General features: G+C 52.5%; 1 protein-coding gene across 1 annotated transcript in view; it reads left to right on the forward strand.

Annotated features, from left to right (window-relative positions):
* LOC137346165 (zinc finger and BTB domain-containing protein 22-like) overlaps positions 1 to 17,524 on the forward strand; it is a 112,159-nt gene that overhangs the window by 92,001 nt on the left and 2,634 nt on the right. Inside the window, exon 2 of the mRNA XM_068009519.1 lies at positions 16,501 to 16,626. The gene's annotated coding sequence lies outside the window, so the exon portion shown is untranslated. The remainder of the gene's footprint in view (positions 1 to 16,500; positions 16,627 to 17,524) is intronic.

Here is a 17,524-nt window from a genome sequence, read left to right on the forward strand (position 1 = left end):
AGAGTGTGAGAAAGATGGTGGCAGAGAGAGAGAGATGGTGGCAGAGAGGGAGAGATGAGGGCACAGATAGAGAGAGAGATGGTGGCAGAAAGACAGAGATGTGGGCACAGAGAGCGAGATGGCACAGAGAGAGAGAATGATGGTGCCACAGTGAGAGAGAGAGAGAGATGAGGCCACAGAGAGAGAGAGAGATGAGGCCACAGAGAGAGAGAGATGAGGCCACAGAGAGAGAGAGATGAGGCCACAGAGAGAGAGAGATGAGGCCACAGAGAGAGAGAGATTAGACCACAGAGAGAGAGAGATGAAGGCACACAGATAGAGAAGAGGTCACAGAGAGAGAGTTGAGGGCACAGAGAGAGAGTTGAGGGCACAGAGAGAGAGTTGAGGGCACAGAGAGAGAGTGAGTTCAGGGCAGAGATGGAGAGAGAGATGGTGGCAGAGAGAGAGAGATGGTGGCAGAGAGAGAGGGATGAGGGCACAGAGAGAGGGATGAGGGCACAGAGAGAGAGTTGAGGGCACAGAGAGAGAGTTGAGGGCAGAGAGAGAGTGTGAGTTGAGGGCACAGAGAGAGAGAGAGATGGTGGCAGAGAGAGAGAGCTGATGGCACAGACTGTGCGAGAGAGATTGTGGCACAGAGTGAGAGATCGTGACAGAGAGAGAGAGAGATGAGACCAGGGAGAGGGAATTGAGGGCACAGAGAGAGAGAGAAAAGAGGGCACAGAGAGAGAGAGAGAGATGTGGGCACTGAGGGTGAGATGGCACAGAGAGAGAGAACGATGGTGGCACAGTGAGAGAGAGAGAGAGTGGGATGAGGGCACAGAGAGAGAGAGATGAAGGCACAGAGAGAAGGTGATGAGGGCACAGAGAGAGAGATGAGGGCACAGAGAGATATGAGGGCACAGAGAGAGTGAGAGATGAGGGCACAGCGAGAGTGAGAGAAGAGGGCACAGAGAGAGAGAATGAGGCCACAGAGAGAGAGATGAGGGCACAGAGAGAGAGAGATGAGGCCACAGAGAGAAAGATGAGGGGAGAGAGAGAGAGATGAGGGCAGAGAGTGAGAGAGGTGAGGGCACAGAGAGAGAGAGAAGAGGGCACAGAGAGAGAGAGATGAAGGCACAGAGAGAAGGTGATGAGGGCACAGAGAGAGAGAACGATGGTGGCACAGTGAGAGAGAGAGAGTGAGATGAGGGCACAGAGAGAGAGAGATGAAGGCACAGAGAGAAGGTGATGAGGGCACAGAGAGAGAGATGAGGGCACAGAGAGAGATGAGGGCACACAGAGAGTGAGAGAAGAGGGTACAGAGAGAGAGAGAGATGAGGCCACAGAGAGAGAGATGAGGCCACAGAGATAGAGAGAGATGAGGGCGCAGAGAGAGAGAGAGATGGTGGCAGAAAGAGAGAGATGTGGGCACAGAGAGGGAACAATGGTGGCACAGTGAGAGAGAGAGAGATGAGGCCACAGAGAGAGAGAGATGAGGCCACAGAGATAGAGAGAGATGAGGGCACAGAGAGAGAGAGAGATGGTGGCACAGAGAGAGATGGTGGCAGAGAGAGCGAGATGGGGGCACAGAGAGCCAGAAAGATGGTGGCACAGTGAGAGAGAGCGTGGTGAAGGCACACAGAGAAGGTGATGAGGGCACAGAGAGAGAGATGAGGGCACAGAGAGAGAGAGAGCACAGAGAGAGCGAGAGAGAAGAGGGCACAGAGAGTGAGAAGGGGGCTCAGAGAGAGAGTCGAGGGCACAGAGATAGAGGGAGATAAGGGCACAGAGAGAGAGTGAGATGAGGCCACAGAGAGAGAGATGAGGCCACAGAGAGAGAGATGAGGCCACAGAGAGTGAGATGAGGGCACAGAGAAAGAGTGAGATGAGGGCACAGAGTGAGAGTGAGATGAGGCCACAGAGAGAGAGAGAGATATATGAAGGCACAGAGAGAGAGATGAGGAGAGAGAGAGAGATGAGGGCACAAAGAGAGAGAGAGATGAGGGCACAAAGAGAGAGAGAGATGAGGGCAGAGAGAGAGAGAGATGAGGGCACTGAGAGAGATGAGGGCACAGAGAGAGAGATGAGGGCACAGAGAGAGAGAGATGAGGGCACAGAGAGAGAGAGATGAGAGCACAGAGAGAGAGAGAGATGAGGGCACAGAGAGAGAGAGAGATGAAGGCAGAGAGAGAGTGATGAGGGCACAGAGAGAGAGATGAAGGTGCAGAGAGAGAGATGAGGGCACAGAGAGAGAGAGAGATGAGGGCACAGAGAGAGAGTGAGATGAGGGCACAGAGGGAGAGAGAGATGAAGGCACAGAGAGGGAGAGAGATGAGGGCACAGAGAGAGAGAGAGAGATGAAGGCACAGAGAGAGAGTGATGAGGGCACAGAGAGAGAGTGATGAGGGCACACAGAGAGAGAGAGTGATGAGGGCACACAGAGAGAGAGAGATGAAGGCAGAGAGAGAGTGATGAGGGCACAGAGAGAGAGAGAGATGAGGACAGAGAGAGAGTGATGAGGGCACACAGAGAGAGAGTGATGAGGGCACACAGAGAGGGAGAGATGAAGGCAGAGAGAGAGAGATGAGGGCGCAGAGAGAGAGAGATGAGGGCACAGAGAGAGAGAGAGATGAGGGCACAGAGAGAGAGAGATGAAGGCACAGAGAGAGAGATGACGACAGAGAGAGAGAGTTGAAGGCACAGAGAGAGAGATGAGGGCACCGAGAGAGAGAGATGAGGGCACAGAGAGAGAGAGAGAGAGATGAGGGCACAGAGAGAGAGAGATGAGGGCACAGAGAGAGAGAGAGAGATGAAGGCACAGAGAGAAAGATGAGGTCACGCAGAGAGAGATGAGGGCACAGAGAGAGAGTGAGTGATGAAGGCACAGAGAGAGAGATGGTGCCACAAGAGAGGGAGAGATGAGGGCACAGAGAGAGAGATGGTGACACAGGGAGGGAGAGATGAGGGCAGAGAGAGAGACAGATGAGGCCACAGAGAGAGAGAGAGATGAGGGCAGAGAGAGAGAGAGTTGAGGGCACAGGGAGAGAGAGATGGTGGCAAAGAGAGAGAGAAAGCAGGGGGCACAGAGTGAGCAAGAGAGCTGGTGGCACAGAGTGAGAGAGAGATGGTGCCACAGAGGGAGAAATGGTGCCACAGAGAGGGAGAGATGGCGGCACAGCGAAATATGGCGGCACAGAGAGAGATATGACGGCACAGACAGTGATGGTAGCACAGAGAGAGATGAGAGCACAGAGGGAGAGAGATGAGGGCACAGCGAGGGAGAGAGATGAGGGCACAGAGACGGAGAGATCGTGGCAGAGAGAGCGCGAGATGGGGGCACTGGGAGAGCACGAGAAAGATGGTGGCAGAGAGAGAGATGAGGGCACAGATAGAGAGAGAGATGGTGGCAGAGAGAGCGAGATGGGGCCACAGAGAGCGAGAAAGATGGTGGCAGAGTGAGAGAGAGAGAGAGAGATGAGGCCAGAGAGAGAAAGAGATGAGGCAGAGAGAGAGAGAGAGATGAGGCCAGAGAGAGAGAAAGATGGTGGCACAGTGAAAGAGAGAAAGATGGTGGCACAGTGAGAGAGAGAGAGATGAGGCCACAGAGAGAGAGAGATGAGGCCACAGAGAGAGAGAGATGAGGCCATGGAGAGAGAGAGGGATGAGGGCACAGAGAGAGAGAGATGAGGGCACAGAGAGAGAGAGATGGGGGCACAGAGAGAGAGAGAGAGATGAGGCCAGAGAGAGAGAGATGAGGCCAGAGAGAGAGAGATGAGGCCAGAGAGAGAGAGATGAGGCCAGAGAGAGAGAGATGAGGCCAGAGAGCGAGTGATGAGGCCAGAGAGAGAGTGAGACGAGGGCACAGAGAGAGAGTGAGACGAGGGCACAGAGAGAGAGAGCGACGAGGGCACAGAGAGAGAGAGAGACGAGGGCACAGGGACAGAGAGAGATGAGGGCTCAGAGAGAGAGATGAGGGCACAGAGAGAGAGATAAGGGCATAGAGAGAGAGATGGGGGCACAGAGAGCGAGAGATGAGGGCACAGAGAGAGGTGACTGTACAGAGAGAGAGATAGTGTCACAAAGAGAGAAAGAGAGATGGTGGCACACAGAGAGACACAGATGGTGGCACAGAGAGCGAAAGATGGCACAGAGAGAAATGGTGGTACAAAGAGAGCGAGATGGTGGCACAGAGGGAGAGGGCAAGAGATGAGGGAACAGAGGCAGCGTGCGAGATGAGGGCGCGGAGAGAGCGAGTAATGAAGACACGGAGAGAGACAGTGAGAGGTGAGGGGACGGGGAGAGAGAGCGAGAGGTGAGGGCATGGAGAGTGAGCGAGAGATGAGGGCACGGAGAGAGTGAGCGAGAGATGAGGGCACAGAGAGAGGGAGCAAGCGATGAGGGCACAGAGAGAGAGAATGAGAGATGAGGGCACAGAGAGAGAGCGAGAGATGAGGGCACAGAGAGAGCGAGAGATGAGGGCACAGAGAGAGCGAGAGATGAGGACACAGAGAGCGCGAGAGATGAGGGCACAGAGAGAGAGTTGAGGGCACAGGGAGAAAGAGAGATGAGCGCACAGAGAGATGTTGGCACAGAGAGAGAGATGGTGGCAGAGAGAGAGAAAGCAGGCGGCACAATGAGCGATAGAACTAGTGGCACAGTGTGAGCGAGAGATGGTCGCGCAGAGTGAGAGAGATGGTGCCACAGAGGGAGAGATGGTGGCACAGAGAGAGAAAGTTGAAGGCACAGAGAGTGAGTGAGTTGAGGGCAGAGAGCGAGAGGGAGATGTTGGCACAGAGAGAGATGGTGGCAGATAGAGCGAGATCAGGGCACAGAGAGCAAGAGAGATGGTGGCACAGTAAGAGAGAGAGAGAAAGATGAGGGCATAGAGAGAGAGAAGAGGGCACAGAGAGAGTGAGAGAAGAGGGCACAGAGAGAGAAAGAGTTGAGGCCACAGAGAGAGAGAGAGATGAGGCCACAGAGAGAGAGAAAGATGAGTCCAGAGAGAGAGAGATGAAGCCACAGAGAGAGAGAGAGAGAGATGAGGCCAGAGAGAGAGAGAGATGAGGCTAGGGAGAGAGAGAGAGGTGAGGCCAGAGAGAGAGCGAGATGAGGCCAGAGAGAGAGAGATGAAGCCACAGAGAGAGAGAGAGAGATGGGGGCACAGAGAGCGAGAAAGATGGTGGCACAGTAAGAGAGAGAGAGAAAGATGAGGGCATAGAGAGAGAGAAGAGGGCACAGAGAGAGAGAAGAGGGCACAGAGAGAGAGAGAGAAGAGGACGCAGAGAGGGTGCGAGATGAGTGCGCAGAGAGGGAGCGAGATGAGGGCGCAGAGAGGGAGCGAGATGAGGGTGCAGAGAGGGAGCGAGATGAGGGCGCAGAGAGGGAGCGAGATGAGGGCGCAGAGAGGGAGAGAGATGAGGGCGCAGAGAGGGCGAGAGATGGGGGCACAGGGAGAGCGTGAGAAAGATGGTGGCAGAGAGAGATGAGGGCACAGATAGAGAGAGATGGTGGCAGTAAGAGAGAGACATGGCCACAGAGAGAGAGATGAGGGCACCGAGAGAGAGATGAGGGCACAGAAAGAGAGATATAAGGACACAGAGAGATGAGGGCACAGAGAGAGAGTGAGATGAGGGCACAGAGAGAGAGAGAGAGATGAGGGCACAGAGAGAGTTGAGGCCACAGAGAGAGAGAGAGTTGTGGGCACAGAGAGAAAGAGATGATGGCACAGAGAGAGAGAGAGTTGTGGGCACAGAGAGAGAGAGATGATGGCACAGAGAGAGAGAAGAGGGCACAGAAAGAGAGAGAGAGTTGAGGGCACAGGGAGAGAGAGAGAGATGAGGGCACAGAGTGAGAGAGGGATGGTGCACAGAGGGAGAGATGGTGCCACAAGAGAGGGAGAGATGGCGGCACAGAGAGAGAGATGGTGACACAGAGAGGGAGAGATGAGGGCAGAGAGAGACAGATGAGGCCACAGAGAGAGAGAGAGATGAGGGGAGAGAGAGAGAAAGTTGAGGGCACAGGGAGAGAGAGATGGTGGCAGAGAAAGAGAGAAAGCAGGGGGCACAGAGTGAGCGAGAGAGCTGGTGGCACAGAGTGAGAGAGAGATGGTGCCACAGAGAGGGAGAGATGGCGGCACAGCGAAATATGGCGGCACAGAGAGAGATATGACGGCACAGACAGTGATGGTAGCACAGAGAGAGATGAGAGCACAGAGGGAGAGAGATGCGGGCACAGCGAGGGAGAGAGATGAGGGCACAGAGAGGGAGGGAGATGAGGGCACAGAGAGGGAGAGATCGTGGCAGAGAGAGCGCGAGATGGGGGCACAGGGAGAGCACGAGAAAGATGGTGGCAGAGAGAGAGATGAGGGCACAGATAGAGAGAGAGATGGTGGCAGAGAGCGAGATGGGGCCACAGAGAGTGAGAAAGATGGTGGCAGAGTGAGAGAGAGAGAGAGAGATGAGGCCAGAGAGAGAAAGAGATGAGGCAGAGAGAGAGAGAGAGATGAGGCCAGAGAGAGAGAAAGATGGTGGCACAGTGAAAGAGAGAAAGATGGTGGCACAGTGAGAGAGAGAGAGATGAGGGCACACAGAGAGAGAGATGAGGCCATGGAGAGAGAGAGATATGAGGGCACAGAGAGAGAGAGGGATGAGGGCACACAGAGAGAGAGATGAGGGCAGAGAGAGAGAGAGATGAGGGCACACAGAGAGATGAGTGCAGAGAGAGAGAGATGACGGACAGAGAGAGAAAGAGAGATGAGGCCAAGGGAGAGAGATGAGGCCAGAGAGCGAGAGATGAGGGCAGAGAGATGAGGCCAGAGAGCGAGAGACGAGGGCACAGAGAGAGAGAGCGACGAGGGCACAGAGAGAGAGAGCGACGAGGGCACAGAGAGAGAGAGCGACGAGGGCACAGAGAGAGAGAGCGACGAGGGCACAGGGACAGAGAGAGATGAGGGCACAGAGAGAGAGATAAGGGCATAGAGAGAGATGGGGGCACAGAGAGCGAGAGATGAGGACACAGATAGAGATGAGGGATGAGGGCACAGAGAGAGGTGACTGTACAGAGAGAGATGGTGGCACAAAGAGAGAGAGAGATAGTGTCACAAAGAGAGAAAGAGAGATGGTGGCACACAGAGAGACACAGATGGTGGCACAGAGAGCGAGAGATGGTGGCACAGAGAGAAATGGTGGTACAAAGAGAGCGAGATGGTGGCACAGAGGGAGAGGGCAAGAGATGAGGGAACAGAGGCAGCGTGCGAGATGAGGGCGCGGAGAGAGAGCGAGTAATGAAGACACGGAGAGAGAGAGTGAGAGGTGAGGGGACGGGGAGAGAGAGCGAGAGAGCGAGAGGTGAGGGCATGGAGAGTGAGCGAGAGATGAGGGCACGGAGAGAGGGAGCGAGAGATGAGGGCACAGAGAGAGGGAGCGAGAGATGAGGGCACAGTGAGAGGGAGCGAGAGTTGAGGGCACGGAGAGAGAGAGAGATGAGCGCACAGAGAGAGAGATGTTGGCACAGAGAGAGAGATGGTGGCAGAGAGAGCGAAAGCAGGTGGCACAATGAGCGATAGAACTAGTGGCACAGAGTGAGCGAGAGATGGTCGCGCAGAGTGAGAGAGATGGTGCCACAGAGGGAGAGATGGTGGCACAGAGAGAGAAAGTTGAAGGCACAGAGAGAGTGAGTTGAGGGCAGAGAGCGAGAGGGAGATGTTGGCACAGAGAGAGATGGTGGCAGACAGAGCGAGATCGCGGCACAGAGAGCAAGAGAGATGGTGGCACAGTAAGAGAGAGAGAGAAAGATGAGGGCATAGAGAGAGAGAAGAGGGCACAGAGAGAGTGAGAGAAGAGGGCACAGAGAGAGAGAGAGTTGAGGCCACAAAGAGAGAGAGAGATGAGGCCACAGAGAGAGAGAAAGATGAGTCCAGAGAGAGAGAGAGAGAGAGAGATGAGGCCAGAGAGAGAGAGATGAGGCTAGGGAGAGAGAGAGAGCTGAGGCCAGAGAGAGAGAGAGATGAGGCCAGAGAGAGAGAGAGATGAAGCCACAGAGAGAGAGAGAGATGGGGGCACAGAGAGCGAGAAAGATGGTGGCACAGTAAGAGAGAGAGAGAAAGATGAGGGCATAGAGAGAGAGAAGAGGGCAGAGAGAGAGAGAAGAGGGCACAGAGAGAGAAGAGGGCACAGAGAGAGAGAGAGAAGAGGGCGCAGAGAGGGTGCGAGATGAGTGCGCAGAGAGGGAGCAAGATGAGTGCGCAGAGAGGGAGAGAGATGAGGGCGCAGAGAGGGCAAGAGATGGGGGCACAGAGAGCGCGTGAGATGGGGGCAGAGAGAGAGAGCGCGAGATGGGGGCACAGGGAGAGCGTGAGAAAGATGGTGGCAGAGAGAGAGAGATGAGGGCACAGATAGAGAGAGATGATGGCAGAAAGAGAGAGATGAGGGCACAGAGAGAGAGAGATGAGGGCACAGAGAGAGTGAGATGAGGGCACAGAGAGAGAGAGAGATGAGGCCACAGAGAGAGAGAGAGTTGTGTGCACAGAGAGAGAGAGATGATGGCACAGAGAGAGAGAGAGTTGTGGGCACAGGGAGAGAGAGAGATGAGGGCACAGACAAATGGCACAGGGAGAGAGAGATGAGGGCACAGTGAGACAGACGTGTGCAGAGAGAGAAGGTGGACATAGAGGGAGGGAGACGGGGGCAGAATGGGTGGGAGACGGGGACATGGAGGGAGACGGGGTCAGAATGGGAGGGAGACGAGGACAGAGAGCGCGGTAGAGGGGGACAGAGATGGAAGGAGACGGGGTCAGAATGGGAGAGAGGCGTGGTCAGAATGTGAGGGAGGCGGGGACAGAGGGGAAGGTAGAGGGGGACAGAGGGGGAGGGAGAGGGGGACAGAGGGGGAGGGAGAGGGGGACAGAGGGGGAGGGAGAGGGGGTCAGAGAGGGAGGTAGAGGGGGACAGAGAGGGAGGTAGAGGGGGACAGAGAGGGAGGTAGAGGGGGACAGAGAGGGAGGTAGAGGGGGACAGAGAGGGAGGGAGACGGGGTCAGAATGGGAGGGTGACGGCATCAGAGAGGGAGGGAGACGGTGTCAGAGGGGGAGGGAGACGGGGTCTGAGGTGTGGGAGACGGGGTCAGAGGGGGAGGGAGACGGGGTCAGAGGGGGAGGGAGACGGGGACAGAGAGGGAGGTAGAGGGGGACAGAGAGGGAGGGAGATGGGGTCAGGGAGGGAGTGTGACGGGGCGAGCAAGGGAGGTGGACGGGGACGGAGGGTGAGGTAGACGGGGACGGAGGGTGAGGTAGGCGGGGACGGAGGGTGAGGGAGATGGGGACAGAGGGGGAGGGAGGGAGATGGGGGACAGAGAGACAGGCGGGGACACAGAGAGAGATAGCGAGAGGCGGGTCGGAGAAATTGAGACAGGGTCAGAGTGGGAGGGAGACGGGGACAGAGAGCGCGAGATGGGGACAGGGAGGGTGGGAGACCGGGGCAGAGAGGGAGGACGACGGTGACAGAGAGGGCGAGGGGGCCGGGTGAGAGAGGGAGGGGGACGGGGACAGAGAGTGAGAGAGAGGGGCGGGGACAAGCTCGGGAGTGAGGGGCGGACAGAGGGAGTGAAGGGGGGCAGAGAGAAGGAGTGGGGGCAGAAGGGAAAGAGAGCGAGTGAGTGGGGGCACAGAGTGACTGAGGGAGACAAAGAGGGAAAGAAGGGAAAAGAGAGAGAGAAAGAGGGGAAAAGAGAGAGAGGGGGAACAGGGCAGAAAGAGAGGGAAAGGGGGACGCAGAGGGAGAGCGAGGGGGGACAGAGAGGGAGAGCGAGGGGGGACAGAGTGCGCGGGGGGGGGGGAACTGAGGCAGAGAGAGCGAGGGGGTTTGAGACAGAGAGAGCGAGGGGGCTGAGACGGAGAGAGCGAGGGGGGTAGAGAGGGAGAGAGAGAGAGATTGGGGCAGAGAGAGAGAAGGTCAGTGGGGCAGGGAGAGAGAGAGTCAGTGGGGCAGGGAGAGAGAGAGTGGGGCAGGGAGAGAGAGAGAGTGGGGCAGGGAGAGAGAGAGTCAGTGGGGCAGGGAGAGAGAGTGGGGCAGGGAGAGAGAGAGAGTGGGGCAGGGAGAGAGAGAGAGTGGGGCAGGGAGAGAGAAGGTCAGTGGGGCAGGGAGAGAGAGAGTCAGTGGGGCAGGGAGAGAGAGAGTGGGGCAGGGAGAGAGAGAGAGTGGGGCAGGGAGAGAGAGAGTCAGTGGGGCAGGGAGAGAGAGAGTCAGTGGGGCAGGGAGAGAGAGAGTGGGGCAGGGAGAGAGAGAGAGTGGGGCAGGGAGAGAGAGAGAGTGGGGCAGGGAGAGAGAGAGAGTGGGGCAGGGAGAGAGAGAGAGTGGGGCAGGGAGAGAGAGAGAGAGTGGGCCAGAGAGGGAGAGAGTGACTGAGGGAGACAGAGAGCGAGAGAGGGGAACCGAGAGAGAGAGGCTGTGAATTACAGGCTAGATTCTAATCGAGGGGTTCAGATAGTTTATATATAGAGTAATGGATAAATGGGAGTGAGTTACAGACTGGAATCTAATCAAGGGGTTCAGATGGTTTATATATAGAATATTGGATACCTGGGAGTGAGTTACAGATTGAAATCTAATCGAGGGGTTCAGATGGTTTATATATAGAATAATGGATACCTGGGAGTGAGTTACAGGCTGGAATCTAATCAAGGGGTTCAGATGGTTTATATATAGAATAATGGATACCTGGGAGTGAGTTCCAGGCTGGAATCTAATCAAGGGGTTCAGATGGTTTATATATAGAATAATGGATACCTGGGAGTGAATTACAGATTGAAATCTAATCGAGGGGTTCAGATGGTTTATATATAGAATAACGGATACCTGGGAGTGAGTTCCAGGCTGGAATCTAATCGAGGGGTTCAGATGGTTTATATATAGAATAACGGATACCTGGGAGTGAGTTACAGACTGACATCTAATGGAGGGGTTCAGATGGCCCAACCATCTTCTGCTGCTTCATCAATGACCTTCCTTCAATCAGAAGGTCAGAAGTGGGGATGTTCGCTGATGATTGCACAATGTTCAGCACCATTCTACAGCAAGACCTGGACAATATCCAGGGTTGGGCTGATAAGTGGCAAGGAACACTCGCGCCATACAAGTGCCATGCAATGACCATCTCCAACAGGAGAGAATCTAACCATCTCTCCTTGACGTTCAATAGCATTACCATTGCTGAATCCCCCACAATCAACATCCCAGGGTTACCATTGACCAGAAACTGAATTGGACCAGTCACATAAATGCTGTGACTACAAGAGCAGGTCAGAGGCTGGGAATTCTGTGACATGTAGCTCACCTCCTGACTCCCCAAAGCCTGTCCACCATCTACAAGGCACAAGTCAGGAGTGTGATGGAATACTGTCCACTAGCCTGGATGGGTGCAGCTCCAACAACACTCAAGAAGCTCGACACCATCCAGGACAAAGCAGCCCGCTTGATTGGCACCCCATCTACAAACATTCACTCCCTCCATCACCGACGCACAGTGGCAGCAGTGTGTACCATCTACAAGATGCACTGCAGCAATGCACCAAGGCTCCTTAGACAGCACCTTCCAAATTCCGCGACCTCTACCGACTAGAAGGACAAGGGCAGCAAATTCATGGGAACACCACCACCTGTAAGTTCCCCTCCAAGTCACACACCATCCTGACTTGGAACAATATCGCCGTTCCTTCACTGTCACTGGGTCAAAATCCTGGAACTCCCTTCCTAATAGCACTGTGGGTCTACCTACCCCAAATGGACTGCAGCAGTTCAAGAAGGCAGCTCACCACCACCTTCTCAAGGGCAAATAAGGGATGGGCAATAAATGCTGGCCTGGCCAGTGACGCCCACATCCCATGAATGCATAAAAAAAAAATAGAATAATGGATATCTGAGGGTGAGTTACAGGCTGGAATCTAATTGACCAGTTAGTTTATATATGGAATAATGGATTCTTGTGAGTGAGTTACAGACTGGGAATCTAATCAAGGGGTTCCGATGGTTTATATATAGAAGGGGAGGCGGCAGTGTAGTGGTAATGTCACTAGACTAGTAACCCAGAGCCCCAGGCTAAGGCTCTGGGACCATGGGTCTGAATTCCACCACAGCAGATGGTGAAATTTGAATTCAGTTAATAAATCTGAATTTAAAAAAAAGCTAGTCTCATGGTGATCATGAAACCACTGTCGATTATTGTAAAAACCCATCTGGTTCACTAATGTCCTTTAGGGAAGGAAATCTGCTGTCCTTACCTGGTCTGGCCTACATGTGATTCCAGACCCACAGCAATGTGGTTGACTCTTACATGCCCTTTGAAATGGCCTAGCGAGCCACTCAGTTGTATCAATCTGCTATGAAGTCTAAGAAAAGGAATGCAACCGGACAGACTACCCGGCATCGACCTTGGTACCGGAAACAACAATGGCAAACCCAGCCCTGTTGGCCCTGCAAAGTCCTCATTTCTAACATCTGGAGGCTTGTGCCAAAGTTGGGAGAGCTGTCCCACAGACTAGTCAAACAACAGCCTGACATAGTCATACTCACAGAATCATACCTTGTAGACATTGTCGAACCGCTCTGGCATCTCAAAACTAGGCATCCATGAGCTGCTGTGGGCCAACAGCAGCAGCAGAATTGTATTTAGCCGCAGTCTGTAACCTCATGGCCTGGCATATTCCCCATTCTGCCATTACTATTAAGCTGAGCTTTAATGAAGAGTGCAGGAGGGCATGCCAGGAGCAGCACCAGGCAGACCTAAACCTAGACACCGCCATCACTATCCCTGGGTATACCCTGTCCCACCAGCAGGACAAACTCACCAGAGGTGTCGGCACAGTGGTATATCGTCGGGAAGGAATTGCCCAGGGAGTCCTCAACGTTGACTCTGGACTCCATGAGGTCTCATGGCATCAGGTCAAACATGGGAAAGGCACCCTCCTGCTGATTACCACCTAGTACCCCCCCGCCCCGCCCCCCTCGGCTGATAAATCAGTGCTTCTCTATGTTAGGCACCAATTGGAAGAAGCACTGAGGGTAGCAAGGGCACAGAATGTACTCTGGCTGGGGGACTTCAATGTCTATCACCAAGAGTGGCTTGGTATCACCACTACTGAACGAGCTGGCCGATCCTAAAGGACATTGCTGCTAGACTTGGTCTATGGCAGTTGGTGAGGGAACCAACAAGAGGGAAAAACCTACGTCCTCACCAATCTAACTGTCGCAGATGCATCTGCCCATGACAGCATTGATAGGAGTGACCACTGCACAGTCCTTGTGGAGACAAAGGCCAGTCTTCACACTGAGGGTACCCACCATCGTGTTGTATGGCACTACTACTGTGCTAAATGGGATAGATTTTGAACCAATCTGGCAACTCAAAACTAGGCATCCATGAGGTGCTGTGGGCCATCAGCAGAATTGTAATTAACCACGATCTGTAACCTCATGGCCAGGCATATCCCCCACTCTACCATTACTATCAAGCCAAGATTTAATCAAGGCTGCAGGAGGGCATGCCAGGAGGAGTAGCAGGCAGACCTAAATAGGTGTCAGCCTGGTGAAGCTAAAACACAAGACTACTTGCGTGCAAAACAGCATGCAATAGACAGAGCTAAGCGATCCCACAACCGACAGATCAGATGTTAACTCTGCCACATCCAGTCGTGAATGGTGCTGGACAATTAAACAACTGACAGGAGGAGCAGACTCCACAAACATCCCCATCCTCAACAATGGGGGAGCCCAGCACATCAGTGCAAAAGAAAAGGCTGAAGCATTTGCATCCACCTTCAGCCAGATGTGCCGAGTGGATGATCCATCTTGGCCTTCTCCTGAGGTCCCCAGCATCACTGATGCCAGTCTTCAACCAATCTGATTCAGTCCGTGTGATATCAAGAAACGGATGAAGGCACTGGATACTGCAAAGGCTATGGGCCCTGACAACATTCTGACAATAGTACTGAAGACTTGTGCTCCAGAACTAGCCGTGCCCCTAGCCAAGCTGTTCCAGTACAGCGACAACACTGGCATCTACCCTGCAATGTGGAAAATTGCCCAGGTATGTCCTGTACACAAAAAGCAGGACCAATCCAACCCGTCCAATTACCGTCCCATCAGCCTACTCTCAATCATCAGTAAAGTGATGGAAGGTGTCATTGACAGTGCTATCAAGCGGCACTTGCTCAGCAATAACATGCTCACTATTTGTTTGGGTTCTGTCAGGGACACTCAACTCTTGACATTACAGCCTTGGTTCAAACATGGACAAAAGAGCTGAACTCCAGAGGTGAGGTGAGAGTGGCTGCCCTTGACATCAAGGCAGCATTTGACCGAGTATGGCATCAAGGATCCCAAACAAAACTGGAGTCAATGGGAATCGGGGGAAAACTCTCCGCTGGTTGGAGTCATACCTAGCACAAAGGAAAGATGGTTGTGGTTGTTGGAGGTCAATCATCTTAGTCCCAGGGCATCACTGCAGGAATTCCTCAGGGTAGTGTCCTAGGCCCAACCATCTTCAGCTGCTTCATCAACGACCTTCACTCCATCATGACGTCAGAAATGGGGATGTTTGCTGATGATTGCACAATATTTAGCACATTCACAACTCCTCAGATACTGAAGCAGCCTATGTCCATATGCAGCAAGACCTGGACAATATCCAGGGTTGGGCTGATAAGTGGCAAGGAACACTCGCGCCACACAAGTTCCATGCAATGACCATCTCCAACAGGAGAGAATCTAACCATCTCCCCTTGATGTTCAATAGCATTACCATTGCTGAATCCCCCACAATCAACATCCCAGGGGTTACCATTGACCAGAAACTGAATTGGACCAGTCACATAAATGCTGTGACTACAAGAGCAGGTCAGAGGCTGGGAATTCTGTGACATGTAGCTCACCTCCTGACTCCCCAAAGCCTGTCCACCATCGACAAGGCACAAGTGGCGCAGTGGTTAGCACCGCAGCCTCACAGCTCCAGCGACCCGGGTTCAATTCTGGGTACTGCCTGTGTGGAGTTTGCAAGTTCTCCCTGTGTCTGCGTGGGTTTCCTCCGGGTGCTCCAGTTTCCTCCCACATGCCAAAGACTTGCAGGTTGATAGGTTAGTTGGCCATTATAAATTGCCCCTAGTATAGGTAGGTGGTAGGGAAATATAGGGACAGGTGGGGATGTGGTAGGAATGTGGGATTAGTGTAGGATTAGTATAAATGGGTGGTTGATGGTCGGCACAGACTCGGTGGGCCGAAGGGCCTGTTTCAGTGCTGTATCTCTCAACTATCTCTAAACTAAACTAAAGTCAGCAGTGTGATGGAATACTCTCCACTTGCCTGGATAGGTGCAGCTCCAACAACACTCAAGAAGCTCAACACCATCCAGGACAAAGCAGCCTGCTTGATTGGCACTCCATCCACAAACATTCACTCCCTCCATCACCGACGCACAGTGGCAGCAGTGTGTACCATCTACAAGATGCACTGCAGCAACTCAGCAAGGCTCCTCAGACAGCACCTGCCAAACCCGCGACCTCTACCACCCAGAAGGACAAGGGCAGCAGATGCATGGGAACACCACCACCTGCAAGTTCCCCTCCAAGTCACACACCATCCTGACTTGGAATTGTATTGCTGTTCCTTCATTGTCGCTGGGTCAAAATCCTGGAACTCCCTAACAGCATTATGGGTGTACCTATATCCCAAGGACTGCAACGGTTCAAGAAGCTGGCTGACCATCACCTTCTCAATAAACGTTGTCATAGCCAGCAACGCCCACACCTCCCCAATAAATAAAAAAAAAAGAATAATGTGTCCATGAGACTGAGTTACAGGCTGGAATCTTACTGAGGGATTCAAATGGTTTATGTATAGAATAATATGGATGTGAGTTACAAACTGGATTCTAATCATGGAGTTCAGATGGTTTATATATAGAATAATGGATACCCGGGAGTGAGTTACAGACTGGAATCTAATCGAGGGGTTCAGATGGTTTATATATAGAATAATGGATACCCGGGAGTGAGTTACAGACTGGAATCTAATCGAGGGGTTCAGATGGTTTATATATAGAATAATGGATACCCGGGAGTGAGTTACAGACTGGAATCTAATCGAGAGGTTCAGATGGTTTATATATGGAATAATGGATATCTGGGATTGAGTGACAGAGTGCTGGTGTTTTATATATAGAATTGAGTTCAGTTGTCATTAGCTGTCACACCTGACGAGATGGTAGCCTTGAACATATCTCTTGTTGTAGACGTAGACTATCGGGTTAATTAGCTACAATCTATTCTTTGCAATCTTGGTCGTGCCCTTCTCTTTGGGCTAAGCTCACTCTGCCGCATTTACTGGTGATTTGTATGCCTTGTTGGAAATCATTTTCACAACTGACTGACTGGCTTCTCAGCAGGGAAGTTGTCCCCAGTGTCCTGGCCAATATTTACCCCTCAACCAACATTGCCATGACAGATTATCTGATTGTTATCTCATTGCTGTTTTGTAGGACCTTGCTGTACGCAAAATGGCTGCCGTGTTTCCTACATTACAACAGTGACTACACTACAAAAGCACTTCATTGGCTGTAAAGTGTTTTGGGATGTCCTGAGGTCGTGAAAGACGCTAGACAAATGCAAGTTCTTTTATTCTCTTTAGAGTTTTTCATAGTGGGATGAAGTTGTATCCCAAATTGAAGCATCCATTACAATATTGTCTGTTCGGGTTTCCAGACAAACCAAGATCAATAACTACTTTTTCTATGCCACTTTGGAAAAGTCTCATGTTCTCGATCCATCTCAACCCGGTTCCTAATGACCAACAACTGAACTGAAATAGTTTTGAGCTGAGATTATAGTCTCATTACACAATATCTTTTTTTGGGGCTCTGGATTACTGACTTAACCACTAAACTACCGTACCCTGAATTGACAACATCACTTGATGTGATAAATGGCTCCGCACTAAATGTAGGCTTCACTGGTGATGTTAGCAGATCAGTATTCGATGTATTTGTGAGGCATTGCTCTCTGCTATTTAAACCGAGATGTCAGTCCATTTATTTTAAATGATTTAACACTTCAACCTAAATAGCAGCCGGGAATTTCACACAAGCACATTAAGTATTTAAAAGAACAAAGAAAATTACAGCACAGGAACAGGCCCTTCGGCCCTCCAAGCCAACGCCGATCCAAATCCTCTATCTAAACCTGTCGCCTATTTTCTAAGGGTCTGTATCTCTTTACTTCCTGCCCATTCATGTATCTGTCTAGATACATCTTAAAAGACGCTATCGTGCCCGCGTCTACCACCTCCGCTGGCAATGCGTTCCAGGCACCCACCACCCTTTGCGTAAAGAACTTTCCACGCATATCCCCCCTAAACTTTTCCCCTTTCACTTTGAACTCGTGTCCCCTTGTAATTGAATCCCCCACTCTGGGAAAAAGCTTCTTGCTATCCACCCTGTCTATACCTCTCATGATTTTGTACACCTCAATCAGGTCCCCCCTCAACCTCCGTCTTTCTAATGAAAA

This window comes from Heterodontus francisci, chromosome 29 (genome assembly GCF_036365525.1).
Source record: "Heterodontus francisci isolate sHetFra1 chromosome 29, sHetFra1.hap1, whole genome shotgun sequence".
NCBI lineage: Eukaryota > Metazoa > Chordata > Chondrichthyes > Heterodontiformes > Heterodontidae > Heterodontus > Heterodontus francisci.